Source organism: Neopsephotus bourkii, unplaced genomic scaffold, assembly GCF_033783945.1.
Source record: "Neopsephotus bourkii isolate Nb327-2 ecotype Australia unplaced genomic scaffold, CSIRO-AGI_Nbou_v1 NB_196, whole genome shotgun sequence".
Lineage (NCBI taxonomy): Eukaryota > Metazoa > Chordata > Aves > Psittaciformes > Psittacidae > Neopsephotus > Neopsephotus bourkii.
The window spans coordinates 7,250,040-7,265,708 of record NW_026900709.1 but is presented as its reverse complement, the minus strand read 5'-3'; the positions used below and the strand labels follow the sequence as shown (position 1 = coordinate 7,265,708).

The following is a 15,669-nucleotide window of genomic DNA, read 5'->3' as shown; positions in this document are numbered from 1 at the left end:
TTGTCAGGCGAGAATCATCCAGCCTTCCCTATAGGACAGCCAGAGGTCAGAGTGCACATTTCTGACCATAGTGTATTTCCTGCCTTTGTAAACAAAACTTTTCTCTGGCTATTTCCTTATAGAAGTCTTGTGTTCCCTACTCTGCACTGTAGATGGGCAAAGTGGATATGGGCCAGTTTGTTCAAGAATTGCTGTTCACCTTGAGGAATGGTGCGGCAGTGCTTGGACAAGGATATGTAAAGAGGGAGGGTGGGAGAAGCAACCTGACGTGAAAAATAGAGAACAGGTTTTCATTCAAGTCACTGTAGAAAGTTTTACGACTTCTGCATCCTCTCCCCCCACAGTCACTGGAAATTTAAACAGCTCCCTTCCAGTGCTTTGGTTAGTTAGTTTTCACTCTACATGATTTATGGTGGAACTAGCCAAAAAGATAGATGAATTTCCTCTTATCTTGACAAACATCAGTTGGGGTTAGTGCTCTTTCCCAAGGCAAAATTTGAGGTGGTAAAATAGATCATACAGAAGTCACAAACAATTAATTTTATTACCTTGCAAAGAGTTTTTGTTCAATTTAACAAGGATGGATTGGGTGTTTGGCCATTTTCCTTCTATGGGCTCTTTCTAAAATTAACTTTCTTTACAAAAGTGTAGAATCTCAAGATAATCAGCATCTAAAATCTGCTGTGAGGTGTGGGAACATAAACAAGTTTGTGTTAACTGAAGATTTGTTTTTCTTTTCAGAATATCTAGAATGCTTGGAATACTTTCTGTGGCCAAATGCTAATGCTGCTATGTCTGTTGGAATGTTAAGTGTTCTTTAATTTTGTTTCAAGTGTTAAAAGCTTTTAGAAGAAGGAAGTGGAGAATGGGACTGTTCAAAGTGCCTGAAGTATTTGTAGAAGGGAGGAAAGTTCATACAAGGAATATCATCCATAGTTGGAGAATGGAAAATGAGAAAGGTAGCTACAATACAAGCTTTAGGAAATTTTTATTCATTATGGTACTGCCAAATACCACAAAAATGTGTGTGAGAGGCTGTTTTGGGGGTTGTTCTGGAAGCCTATTTTGCTATTACACTGCAGTGACTTGCCTGATAGTGGAAGATAGGAGGTTAGATATTAATCAGTATACATGTATACTGTAAAATATTCGAATTTGTGTGTAAAAATAGCACATTTTTAAATTGGTTTAGAGTACTCAGCAATGCTTTATAATTGTAATGAGAGGAAAATTGATGCAGTAAATGACTGTTTCTGTGAGACTTCTGGTAAATAGCTGAGAACTCAGTTGCTGATTGTAGCCTGTTGTGTTTTCTTAGCAAGTTTAATTTGGTTTCTTGGTTGGGCTGTGTTGGCAAGGTTTGGTCATGAAGGCTCAATTGCTGTGTTAAATGAAACAAAATATTGGGCCAGTTTCAGCTGAAAAATCAAGGCAGTGATTATTTTGTGATGCTGCAGAGTTTAGCAGTGGGGTTTAGAGGTGCTGTTGCAGTTCTGAATTTGCAGGTCTCGTCTGGTGCACTGAAGGGTACAAGTTATCTGTCTGGACTTATGAACTATTTTCTGTATTACAGTATCAATTAGGAGATTTCTGTGTTCTGGGATTTTATTATATAAATAGTCTTACATAGAATCATAGAATAGTTTGGGTTAGAAAGGACCTTAAGATTATCTAGTTCCAACCTCCCCCTGCCATGAGGAGGGGCACCTCACATTAAACTTTGTCACCCAAGACTCCATCCAGCCTGGCCTTGAACACTGCCAGGGATGGAGCATTCACAACTTCCTTGGGCAATCCATTCCAGTGCCTTGCCACCCTCATGGTAAGGAACTTCTTCCTTGTGTGTAGCTTGGACTTCCCCTGTTAAGTTTGAACCCACTAACCCTTGTCCTATCACTACAGTCCCTGATGAAGAGTCCCTTCCCAGCATTCTTGTGTTTAAGAAAGTGTTGATCAGTTGTGAGGATTGTAAATAAATTTTCAGGGACGTGACTGTCATCTCAGAAAGTAACTTGTGTTTTAGTGGTACAGTGGATGCTCAGTGGTACTTTGCTGTGGCACAGGATCTGCCTTAGTTGCAGTTTAGTGCTGTTGTGTGTTAAGGCTTGCTGCCAACAGGTGGATGCAGTAGGATTAATGATTCCCTGTCAGCCCAGTCCCTTAGTACTTGTTGTAACTGGTGGTTTTGGTGCCCTGGGGAGCACTTGCATGTCATTTGTTGTATTTAGGATTCTTTGCTCGAGTGAGAGCAGATGTACTGCAGAATACTTGGGTTGCTGTGCCTTGTGCTGCTTGTGCTTCTCTGTGACTATAAGACATAGCCCATAGATGAAAGACAAGGTACCTCACTGATTGTCCAGTCAGTTGTGAGAGGCCTTTTGCTTGTTTGCTTTTCCCTAAGTATGTGGATGAGAGAGGGAGAAAGAAGGGTTCTGGGTCAGCACTGAAGGGTTCCATATGCTCTTGTGATGTTTGAGTCCTAGCGGTCCTTTTGACAGCAGTTCCTCAACGCATGTGGGGCTAAATGCATTCAGGCTAAACGCACTGTTTTGTTCATGGTTCTCCCCTTTGAAATGTGGCTTCCCACAAGTAGGAGACAATATTTGAATTGGTAGCTTTGTAGCAAAGCCCTTGGTTCAGCTGGAGGTGCTAGTTGGCTAACTGAGAGGTCTTTAGTGCTGTTGGTACAGAAAGCACTGTATGCCCTGGCTCAAACTAGCAAGTGAAATCCACGGTGACCTTTCTCTAAGCAGCAGTGAAACTTTTCCCAGGAAAATGTATAAAAACATCTTGCTGCTCCTAGGTGCTCTTTATCTCTCTGGAGGAGCCAGGGATGGGGAAGCGGTGTTTAGCATCTGTGTACTATTTTACTCATGTTTGCGTGCATGGCACTTAACCTAGGTAACTTGGCTGAAGTGACTACTTTGGCTGTTTGAAGTCTTGTTCATAGAAGCCAGTTGAGTGGATGGGACATGGAAGCCATGTAGCAAAGTTAATGAGCACTGCAATTTCTTGGTTTAATATCAGTTTTAAGTATGTCATTTTAAGTTGTATTCTTGAGTGGCTCACTTAGCCTTTGTGGGCTTCACTTTAGGAATGCTGACACACACAATAAAATATTAGATAACTGTCTTATAGGGACTTGATCTCCAGTTGTTATGGGCTTTAGAGTGTGTCTTTTCACTCATGTGAATGTACAGAAACCAGCGGCTGATTCTGGAATGGTAATGGTAATTTTGATTGGCAGTCAGACCGAGTAGAAAGCAATAATATAGTGACTGAGTTGATTCAAGAATGGTGCATATTTGATTAAAGCAAAAACTGTGTGTTGTTTTGGATGTATTGGCAATCTTTCCCAAGCTAGATGCCTTTAAGGAGCTAATGCTGCAGATTGACTGTCTCAACAGTTTTTTTTTTGTGTATATATATATATTTATAATTCCTACTAATAAAATACTTTTTCCTTTTCTTTCTGTTCTTGCTTGCCCCACAACATGACAGTTAGTTTTCTGGAATTATGTATTGCTATTGTAAATCAGCCAGCAAGCAGAAGGAGTACTGAATGTTCTTGTAGTTTCTCTAAAAACATTGGGGGTAGGGAAGACGACAATTTACTTTGACTCCAAAATCTATGCTTGTAAAAAAATATTTGCAAAACCACAATAGATGTCTTCAGAAGAAGTATGTGGGAAGTTTTGAAAGAAATCCTTTGTTATAAACATTTTTCCATTTTGGGCAAATTGTAAGTATTAAACACTTTATAAAGGCAGAGTAATACGGTTGTGTTTGTGTGGCACTTTTGTCTTGGACCAGGTTGCTACGCTTTTTTTGTGTGGGTTTTTTTTTTTTTGTTTTGTCTCTTTTTGCCTATCTGAGTTTGTTTTAGAATGTTTGTGGGCTTTTCTTAACCCTATCCCAAATAAAGCATAGGATAATCCATAATTTTTTTTTTTACCATAGCAGTTCTGAGCTCTGTTTTTAAGTACTGTTTTGCTAGGAAATATTTTAACTATTCATTCTCATATTTGTCTTAGTATTAGCTACAGTATGTTAGTGAGCTTTTACATTGTATTGTAAACTGATGTATTTCAATCAAGAGCTTGGTTATCATTTTGCATTTAGCCTTCAGATTTGTTCACTATGATATCGTACTAAAAAAGGAGAATATAGCTTCATACACTGCTTTTCCATTACTGTCATATGAGTTTATGGGTAACTGACTCATATAGAAAGGCCATGCTAAGTGGGGTGGAGTAAAGAAAAGGGAAGGAGGCAAATGATTTAAAAAAATCTGTGTAAAACAAGTTCTGTTCTGACTTAGTAACACTCATGATCATGTTTCATGGAGACTGGAAATAGCTTTTCAAGTGGCAGAATTTTGTGTCTCTCACAGAGTCTTCAGTATCACTTTTACAGTGATGCTGAAAAACAAAGTTAAGAAGTACCTGCCTTTTTAACACTTTTGCATAAAATGTCTGTGGCCACTAGTGATGTGTAGTGAGATTTTTGGTAGACTTCTAGTCTCCTTTTCTCTAACAGGTGTTTATAATCCAAAGAGAAAAACTGCCATTGGACTTTGTCAGACTTGTACAAAATGTCTTATGGAACATTATGTACTTATGTAACCTGAAAAAGAAAGTTTTGGATCCCTTTGTTCTTTTTAAGAAGTAGATTACTGGCAGTAACTTGGGCTTTTGGCTGAATACTATGTTACCTGATGTTAATGTGTTTCAGTGGAAGTGTAGAGCTGGATAGAACTGATGGAAATTCAGTAGGCAAAATGAGAAGAATGATCTTGAAAATATTGCAGCTCAGACTTGAGTGTGTGTGCTAATACAGTTTTCATTTTTGCCTTCCAGATCATATTTATCAAGTTGCGAGTACTACTCAGTAGCTATTACAAAACCTTTGCTGTCTCTCAAGTAGTAACTGAGTGTTTAAATAGCCATAGAAAGGAACCATTGAAGAGCTGTACAGACTACTCAGGAGTGACTGCTTCCTATCCCTCTTTGCCCAGTTGAAGACAAGCCCTGGGTAGTCTTGTATGAATTTGTGAAGAAGGAATTTAAGCCCCAAATAGTATTTTTTTTGGTGTATTTATTTCCAATTTGGGAAGCAGCATGTAGTATGGGAGTCCTAATGTAAAAGAATAGATATAAATTCCTTCTGGCATGGGATGGAACCAGGAGGTGCTTTTGCTTGCTGCATAAAATGCAGCTTTAGTATTTCCTTCACCTGAGTATCTCAAAAAGGAGGATTGTGTTCTGTCGGTATTTTCTTAAAAACATAATGTTTTTAATGGATACAGCTATTTGGAAATAATGGTTCATGTTATATGCTAGTACTTTCCCCCTTACTTGTTCAGTGTGATAGCTCAGTTGAATCACACCACACTGTGCATTCTGCTACTGAAACAGCATATTTTCTCCCCATTGAGCAGAACATTCTTTAGGCTTTTGTAATGATGCTAATGTCATAACTGCAGCTTTTTTAGGCATGAAGACCTATTGCTTCATTATTGAAAACTCCCTCTAGCCCTGTATTATGATGCCTGTGTTTTATCTTTAATGAATATGATAACGCTAAACATCTTGAGCAATTAGTATTGTTGAAAACAGATTCTGCTTCGTATTTTTGTATGTCATTCTTGAGTCTTGCTTATGCATAAAGATATACCCATTTTATGTCATGGAACTGACTAAACAGAAATGATGAGCTCATGTGAATGACTTGTTGCTAGAAGCAGACTTGTGAATTCCACTGACCTGGATACATTGGTAAATGAGAAAGCTGCTTCATATAAGGAATTCAGAAAATTGGTATGTTACAAGAACTTTTGGAAAAAATGTCCATGCAGTAGTTCAATAGCATCTTCCTCAATAAAAGCATTCTTTGTTCCATTCAGGTTATATGTTGGTGTGATAGTTCTGTAAGTCTTATCAGTACTTTTATTTCTCACATATTACTTCAATACCTTGTATGTAAAGAAAACTGTGTGAGAAGAGATTACTGATTCCATGGCATAGGACTTTTTGAACCACTATCCTCAGTTTAAAGAGGAGATACGTATTACCTGATTCTGTAAATGTTTTTTTCTTACACCTAATGATTGTGCTATAGACACCTCCATTAAATGAACTGTTGTAATGTTTTAATGTCATCAACATCTGTCTTGCTTTCTAGTGTAAACCTGTAATTTTTATGCCACCAGTACATCCGTTCATAACTAATGACTTTTCTTTGTTGTGGCAGGTGCCACAGCACTATTCTAGTGCTTAAATTTGCTCTTGGGAATGATTCCGAGTTGGGAGGTTTAGACAAGTTGCTCATTGGTTTCATGAGGATGCACTGGCAGCATTTATTGCCAGTGAGACCTCATACTTCAGTGCTTTTCTTTATTGGTCGCTATATGCATGAAAAAGAAAACCACAGAATGCTTGAAAGAACATGCTTCTTAGAGCTGATAATAAGGGTACCATTTGTATGAATGGTAGATAGGAAGATGAATGATTGTAGTCTAACAAAGCCTGATATTTGGAATCAGAATTCAGTCTGAGGGGTAGAGGCTAACAGCTGGCTCTGTTTGGGCTCTTAGTTTCTTTTGCATTTTCTGGCTAGGGATTCAACTTCAAAGATAAGACTCCATTGAGCCAAATGGTTTTACCATGCAGCTTATCTGATAGAATGTTTTCCAGATTCCCAGTGAAGCTATTGGTGAATCTTAACAGGCACCCTCCCTATAATTTTCCTTTCAAAAAATGCAGTCATTCCTCAATCAGTAGAAGAAAATTGAGTGCTCAGACTAAAGGGGAATTTGACACAATTGGAAGAAGATCTGAGACTTGTATTCCTGCAAAATTGTCTGTCTTTATTTTTCCTTTGAGTAATCAAGTTTTTTGGTTCATCTTTCTTCCCTAAAACCTTAGAAGACCGTCAGATTGTTATACTATTTCATTCTCATCAATCTGTCAACAGTTGAGCTGATCTTTATTGCCAAACTTGAGTGTCTTGAGGTTTAGATTTTTCTGAGGGGAAGAAAACCCCATATAATCATCTCCTGTTTCTTTTAATTTGGGTGTCAGCGTACAGGTCAGCTAAGAGTAGTTTAGAGTAATCTTTTGGCTTCAAAGAGTTTAGAATCCAGTATGTCTCTGTTTGGACCTTTGAAGGAGAGACTCCCTGTTTATGGTGGATTTGTCCTGTGTCCAAACTTTGGAATGCACCTTGAGCACCCACCTGTAGACCATCATACAGTTGAGGGTTATTTCTTTTAGTTTGGGCATGGATTTATGCCTTCTGTTATCTGTGAAAGGCAGTGGCAGTGTTTTTTTCACATCTCCCTGAAAGTTACCATTACAAGGTTCTTTCCTTCCTTTGAGTAGGTAGGTGATCTTCAGCTGTTGTAGAAAATGACTGGTTGAAAAGATGCACATACTGCTCTGCAGCTGTTCTCTTGGCTGGTGTGCCTGTGGGGCAGGCAGTTAAGCACATCTTTATGCATTTTGATGATGTTCATGTAGAAGTAGCTCCTTATTTATGTTTTTCCTCAAATTCGAAGTTTTGAGAGCATATAGACTTTCCTGGCCTTTTTTCTTTTTTGTTAGTCTTATAGTGCTGCATGTCATTAATGGGATAAGGCCAGAATTTCATGTAGAGGGTTTGTGGTATAACTGTGCCATTTTTGTATGTTTTAAGGAGTCCAGCTACTACTGAATGTAGGTTCCATTCACTTCAGTCCCTGTAGGTGGCATTTTTTGTTGAATGCAGTTCTTAGTGCACAGTTTGCCTGCTGTGACTTTTGCCTAAACGGACTATGATAATTTTTTTAATAATCCCCTGTGATACTCATTTGGTGCTGAATTTGATGGATGGTATTTAGAGCATAACAAAGCTTTCCATTAATGTTCTCTGCTTGCTGGCTTTTTATTTCTGAGCCCCAGCCAGAATTGAAAGCAGAGTGTAAGATTAAGGCTTAAGACTTTGGTGTTAGTGGAAGTGTTGTCTGTAAACTGATTTAGATACAGACCTTTTGTAAGTGATGAGTTTTATGAATACTGAAGGTAGCATGTTACCTGCATAAGTTAACTAACTTGTTCCTCCATAGCTTGTCATAATTGCATGTGCTGCCAAACCCTGCAACTCCTGCCTGGAGGTCAGTTACAAAATGTCTTTCCTGTGGATCCCTGGTTGAGCAGCTATTGAAATTCTCATTCTGCCAGCTGTAACGTTTTCTATGAGGCTTTCTTACCTAGCTCAGTAAGGATTTTAATGGAGGATTCTCATCTTGGAAGTTTTGTTGGATTTATCCTAGATGCTAAACATCACAAAGGTAGGACAGTAGCGCACAATTAGGAGAAGCAATAAACAAGGCTACTTATGACAGTGTGTTTGTAGCTTTTCCAAAAATATAAGTAATTCTGGGGTTCTACAAATCTGATCAAAGTGAAGTTGCTGTTCTGTAGCAGTTTAAGCCTTGAAAGGCTTAGTCAGACCTTTTCTCTTTTATGGGTAATAAGGCCTGTGTAGCTGTGTAATGAAAACTGTTCCTCACTCTATTGAGAGCAAAACCAAGTAGGTAACTTCCTCTGTTGATACTCTGGCCTATGTCATACTTTGTTATCAGTAAATTGGGTGATTGTACTGCATCTCGCCTGCATGTTTTTAAACTGAAACAAGCTTCTACTTTTAAAATAAATAACCTTGAAGTCTTCCATTCACTACTTAAGTTATTTCTTTAAAGAAGTTCTTACAAATTATCTTGCTTTTTGTTTGAACTACTTGAACTGTGAGTTAGTCTACATGAAAGCCTGTATGGAAACCAGAAGTCGTACAGGAAGTTGGTTTTCTTTTCCCTGAGTAAAGACTCTTGCATTTAGGAAAAAGATATCAGTATTTGTTAACTTTGCAGGAAAAAAGAGGCAAATACATTATTGCATCAATCAAATATCTCTATGTTGTGAATACTGTAGAATATTGGAATACAGTTTACCTCCAAACCGTATTTCTTTCACTCGCATTGAGTCAAAATTCTATTGTCTATAACAATGAATTTTATTGAGGTACAAATTTTTTTTATCCTAATAAATAAAATATTTGGCTACAGTAAGGGGCTGTCAGCAATCACTTGGGTTTTTTTTTTTACAAGCTGGTTTATTTCATACTGAATAAGGACTTCCAAATTTGAGGAAATACCTGGTTTACTCTAGTGTGCCAAAAATGCGGCATGCTTTGCTTTGGCTCATTGACTTCAATTGTATTTTCTTTAGGTTACTCAGTCAACTGAGATTTTATACAGAAATTGTCTTTGTCTTTTCTGCTCGCTGTTCCCATTCAGTAGGATAGGGTACAACAGCATGCTAATATCAAATTTACTTTATTGGCATGTTTTTCAAAAGTCTGTTTCTAGCAGTTGCCTTATTTAACAAATATGGCATATGTTTGGGCATTTTTTTATTTTTATTTTTTAGCGGATGTTAGGAATTTGGCTGTCATCTTCTGCTTCTGACGCCTCTCAACCTGTTCTTTCTCTGCCCAGAGAATAGAGGCTTGCAAAGGAGATTGCTCCCTTGAATTGAATCTTTCCCTGTCTTGTGTGGGGTAGAAAGACTTGTTGAAAATTTTGAAGGACTGAAGGGTGTTTACATGTTCAGCTCCCACAGAATGAGGCTCATTTTAAAACCTAGCTGCTGCCAACTCACAATTAATTTTCCCCTGCTGGCTGTAAGAAATGTATTCTGAAAAATGTTCCAGGAGTTCTGGCATTATAAGCTACAAAAAGAAAACTCCCTGAAAAGCAGGAAACCTGAAATAGTTGTGTTGGGCTGAAAAAGGGAGAAGGTTGATTGACATTTTGACATGGTGCATAGAGAAAGACCTGTGTTTGCATATTAGTGTAGCAGTCATGGTGCAGGTGTTGTTTAAACTGCTGTGAAAAAGGAAGGTAGATTATTTTTTGGAGGGGGGAAGTAGATGTGTGTGTGTGGAAAAACATACAATCTAATGTGAGGGTCTGTTTTGGCAAATGATAAATGATGACATCTTTATGTTAGGCAAGAAGATTAGCACTCAAAGATCCAGAAAATATTCTGTATTAATGTTTTGGGAACGGTTACTTGGATAGCTCTCATTCAGCTGCTGACTGATGGGAGGTCCTAGCTGTACCTGAAAAACCCTAATAGAAACCACTCCACTGGCTTAACAAATAGCAAAATTAAGAATGACTTTTTCCTCAAAATACTCAACTCAGAAATGCTTAGAAGAACATTTGTGGCCTATGCATTTTAGGTATATGACTTTTGAGGGGTATTTCCTCCTTGATGATTACTGTTGTATTCAGTCCATTTATTGTTCGAAATTGTGAACAGAGCAAAATTGCTCTAGACTCTTACCCTTTTCACATACTTGAAGCAAGATGGATCACATGGGAGTGTGCCAGTATTGACCCCTTAATCCTTGAGTCTGGAAGAATGTTAGTTTAGGCCATCTTTCATTTAAAGCAGATTTTTGTGTTGTGGGGGAGTGATTGCAGCAAGTCAGAAACTGAAAGGAGTATATGGTTTCCTTTTGCATATGCAGTGTGTTTTTTCCTTACTAGACCTTTCAAGTAGTATTAAAAATGTAGTGCTAAAGTTGGACTGTCATCCTTCTCACTCTTTTCATCCTGTGTGTCTGCTAGCTGTACTTGCAATGTGTTTGTTTTACAGCAGTGTTCATTACCATTTAACTCTGAATAGAGGCTGAATACCTTCTTCGGTTGAGGTTTTTCATATATCATGACTTTTGCAGTTATATGTATATATATATATTGCCATCATATTCTTTCTTGTCTTGAAGAGTAAAATACATATTTGTTGCTGTCATGATTTTATTAAATAAGCTGTATTCAAAGAAACTAAAACAACTTCAGATGTTTCAAATGTAACATACATCTGGCAGTATACATGTATTGTTTGGCTGACACAGCCACCTTTTAAATTCAGTGGAAGTGGAGGAGTCTGGCTTATTGTTCATACTGCAGTTTGTTCATGGCTGTAGATACGAAATGAGCATCTCTCTAAATGGAAGTCTTGGTCAACCTCTGACTCTTGCCTTAAGGGTTTGAGAATAGACAATATGAAAAAAATACCAGCTTCTTTCCAGATGGCTGAATGCTTGATGTGTCTTTATGTTTAGCTGTCATTCAAATGTGAATGCTGTGGTGATTATAAGTGTCTTCCATTTTTCTGGTTTGAAATTATCTCTTTTATGCATTGTGTGTTTAGAGATTAACTGTTTGGCTTATCACTAGGGGTTTTTGAGAAGAGGAAAAAAAATCCCAAAACAACAAATCCAACTTGGTAATATGGCAAAATCCAGGATGTTAGTGTTCATAAGAGGACTTGACAGTGCAGATCTTAGCTCCACGTCCTATATTGCAGACAGTAGTTGTTTTGAATTTAACATTCTGCAAAGATGTTTTTATTTCAGTTTTGAAACAACTTATGTGTAGTAAGGCTCATACAATTGTTTTTTCTTAGTGAAAAATGTTCTTCTGCATCACTTTTTACATGATTGTTTTAGATAAACATGAGTTAATACTCAAAGATGCAAGCTACAGTTTAATGATCAAACTGTTTAATACTGTTGTAATCTTGCTAAGGCTTACTTAATGAATTTTTAAGTTTGTTTCTTGTTGGTTTTTGTTCTGGAGCCTAAATTCATAGTCTGTGTAAGAGAAACCGCTAATAATGCAGGCAAAGCTGTTGCAGGTTCTGTAGGAGGCCAAATCACTTACCTTATGTGACCATTATGCCAGCAAATTCTGATGTTATCATTTTTCTATTAACTGACAATGGCTGTATCCTTTCTTAGTAGCCATTTAAAGAAGAGAATCAACTGCTTCATTGCATGTGCTGGTTTCCTTTTTCAGGCACCGCACAGAGCGATAAAATTTAGTGAAAGCAGATCCAATTATTTTGTTGAAAAGCCTTCAGCATTTTGTGGCTGAACTCATCACTGAATGGCTCTTTACCGGTGTTTGTGTATGTGTGTTGGGAAACCGAGATATAATCACCTGTGTTAATGAGAAGGTAACATTACACTTGAAGTCCTATTGACAGTGCATTGTGATAAAGCATTCCTGTAACCTGGTTAGCCTTGAGCATTCTTGTGAACAACTGTGTTATTCACTATGTTATGTCGTGTTTGCTGTAGGCATTTCCAATAGGTTTTTAATTTTACAGTGAAATCTTCTGTCAGTGCTCGTGCATGGCATAATATGAAGCCAATGTATATGGATACAGTTGTGGAGCCGGAGGAGAATGAGTGAGGTAGCTGACTGAAAAGTAAATATGACTCATTTGTATGAGTGATGGATGGCATCAAACTGCAAATGAAGAGGAAGGTTGTAATGGCATCTCGGGACTGTTGCAAAATATATGCAAATACAACATTTAATCAGGTTTGCTTACCAGCTGTTGTTTTCATTTGAAATTTCTTGTAGGGTTGGACTGAGTGGATTAAAATTGTGTGAGGAAAGTTTCCATGTAGCCCTCCTGTGAACTCTAGAAGGAAATTCCTGGTCAGAGGGTTGGAGGAAGTTGTCACTGATAGCGGAATAGACTCCACAACTTGGTTAAAGTTGTAAAGTAGGTATGCTTTATTCAGCTGAAGACGCACGGGGGATTGGTCCTCCAAAAGGCATGCGTGCCTCAGTGTTGTTTCCCTCTACATTTATCCTCTAAAGTTACAAGGTTGCACAATACGCCTATACATATTCATTTTCTACCCCGCTTCGTATTATAATGACCTAGAAAGTCCTCTGCGCCTGCGCAGTGCCCCCTCTGGTCATGGGCAGGGGTCTCAAGATGAAGTAAATGAGTCTTCCTCCTGTGGGTAGGGGTCTTCAAGATGAAGTAAATGAGTCTTCCTCTTCTTGAACTTGTCACCTTTTAGTCTTTACACATATGGCCTTAGGGTTTGGTCGGTGCCCCAGCCATAAACCATCTGCTTCTTCCCGTATCCGGCGCCTGCTTTTCCTTATCAATAGCTACTTATCATTATAATCAGGTGTCTGCTTATCAATACGACCAGGTGCCTGCTTTTGCTTATCAATAGGACTTGGTGTCTTTGTTCTGCTTAGTAAGCACTTACAACAGACAATACCTTGTCTAGGCAAGTAAATTCCTCTAACACAAGTAAAATCCTCTAACACAAGCAAATTCCTCTAACCCCCCTGTACAACCCCCCTGTACATTGGTCAACCCTCTGCATCATCACTAAACAGTAACTGGTATATGATCCTTATGTGTCATTTCTGTATTTCAGCAGAATACTCTACTTGCCTGTCTGTAAGCTGTTGTGCAGTTATTTTCATTTTGTTTTGCCACCTTCTCTTTTCCATTAGATCTCTGAAGCTGTTCTTTTTTGTGAATCTGTTTTCCTGAAGACACTTGGAATAACAGGAGAAAGCAGTTTTGTGCTTTGGGATAAGGGACAGGTTGGGATGAACCCTTCTGCTCACTAGTGGTATTAAATTTCAATGAAAGAGTGAATAACTTCATTCTCTTCTTTATTGTCTTCTATCTGGCCAAAATCAACTTTGTGAGATGTGTTTAGGCATATGGCACGAAGTGTTGATGATGTGTGAATTCTGACATGTTCTGTATTATCAGGAGAAGATGGAAGTTGATTTTAGGAGTGAGAATTGTTTTTGTTTGACCAGTTTCATCATTTGGCTCTGCCAATATGATTACACGTAGAGGTTGTTTGGGCTCTTCCCAGGTGTATTTGCTGTATCTCGAAAGTCAAGTACTAAAACTTAAAAATGTAGTACTGTGATCATATAAATTGTATTAATACAACACAGAATGTGAGAGAGATTATATACTAATTCCCATGGTGTAATATTGTGTTGGTAAATGTGTTTATTATTTTTTAAACTTCCTGCTCATTTTCTTTCAAACAATAGCCAGAACCAGTGAAGCTGACTAATGTTCATGCATTAAGCAGTGCTTGCTTGTTAGCTCTGCTTTCAGAACATTTTAACCCGTGCTCACTGCAACTCTAAACAGAGCAATGAACTGTAACTGTTAGTAGGTTGTCAAAGGGTGTGGAGAGAGCTGATCAGTGTTGATGTGGGAAGTGGCACTGGTGAGAACTGATGCCATTGGTGTGTGGTGCCATTGCTGCAACACACCAGCCTTGGAACTGGTGAAGACAGGGATGATTTGGGGTCTGACTGGCCTTGATGGTGTAAGTCTGCCCAGCTTCTGGCAAAACTCCTCCCCAGCCTCTGCTTGGGGGTTGATCCATACAGGAAATAAGTGGTACTGTGCAGAAAAGTCTGATTTCTCTGTGAAATAAATGGAATGCTTTCATGTGATTGAGGGGATTTTTTTTTTTCCTCTCAAAAAATAGGTAATGATTTTCTATGCGGAATATAAGGTTCTACCTCTGTATTTTACTGCTGTTCTTTCTTACTTGAGCTTTGTCTAAAGCTCAGTTTTGTTACAAGCTTGTTCAGGATTTCAGCATGCCTGATCTGCGTGATCTTACAGGTATTTGGGTTCTGTTTCGTGGGACTTCAGTCTGCTGTTGCTCAGTCACATGTTTGAAACTTTCTGCTGCTTCTGATAAGCAGTCATGTGTCAGCTGCAAATGCATGAATCACTTTGTCAAAGGAAGGACCAAACAGTTGTAAATAGAATAATCTTAGTTTCTAGGTGCAAGACTGAAGTGGTGGCTGTTCTTGCTATTGACGCTGAGGCATTTATCATGGTTTTGTTTCAAGATCTCGTATGCTTCAGTGCTGAGTTTGCTACAAACTCTGTTGTGTGGGTTTACAGCTAGCCTGTGGTTTTGTTATCTGTAGCTGTATTGAATGGTTTGAATTTAAGGTACATTAAATTTTAATTGGCAAAATAAATGTGTTGTTCACTCAACCTGGACTTTGCTGTTGAAATACAGTATTCTTTTACACATGCCTGCCTTTTCTCTTTTTTTCCCTCATTTAATAGACTCAGAATCATAGAACAGTTAGGGTTGGAAAGGACCTTAAGATCATCTAGTTCCAGCCCCCTGCTGTGGACAGGGACACCTCCCACTAAACGATGCCACCCAAGGGTTTGTCCAGCCTGGCCTTGAACACCACCAGGGATGGAGCATTCACAACTTCCCTGGGCAACCCATTCCAGTGCCTCACCACCCTTACAGTGAAGAATTTCCTCCTTATATCCAATCTAAACTTCCCCTGTTTAAGTTTTAACCCATTACCCCTTGTCCTATCACTACAGTCCCTAATGAAGATTCCCTCCCCAGCATCCCTATATAGAATCATAGAATCATAGAATAGTTAGGGTTGGAAAGGACCTCAAGATCATCAAGCTCCAACCCCCCTGCCATGGGCAGGGACACCTCACTCTAAGCCATATCACCCAAGGCCTCATCCAACCTGGCCTTGAACACTGCCAGGGATGAAGCCCCCTTCAGATACTGGAAGGCTGCTCTGAGATCTCCATGCAGCCTTCTCTTCTCCAGGCTGAACAGCCCTAGCTTTCTCAGCCTATCTTTCATACAGGAGGTGCTCCAGTCCCCTGATCATTTCTGTGTGGAGAACAGGTGGCAATTTGAAGGAGTAGCTTTATAGTTCTGTGTGCTTACTTTTAAGTTGGATTTTAAGAAATCATGACT

General features: G+C 38.7%; 1 protein-coding gene and 1 long non-coding RNA gene across 4 annotated transcripts in view; one reads left to right on the top strand and one right to left on the bottom strand.

Moving 5' to 3' along the window:
• The window catches only part of LOC133225799 (uncharacterized), a 145,655-nt gene extending 143,734 nt beyond the window's left edge, over positions 1 to 1,921 (bottom strand). Inside the window, exon 1 of the long non-coding RNA XR_009729285.1 lies at positions 1,884 to 1,921. This is a non-coding gene — a long non-coding RNA (uncharacterized LOC133225799). The remainder of the gene's footprint in view (positions 1 to 1,883) is intronic.
• PARD3B (par-3 family cell polarity regulator beta) overlaps positions 1 to 15,669 on the top strand; it is a 415,652-nt gene that overhangs the window by 1,879 nt on the left and 398,104 nt on the right. The gene's annotated exons all lie outside the window — the stretch shown is intronic.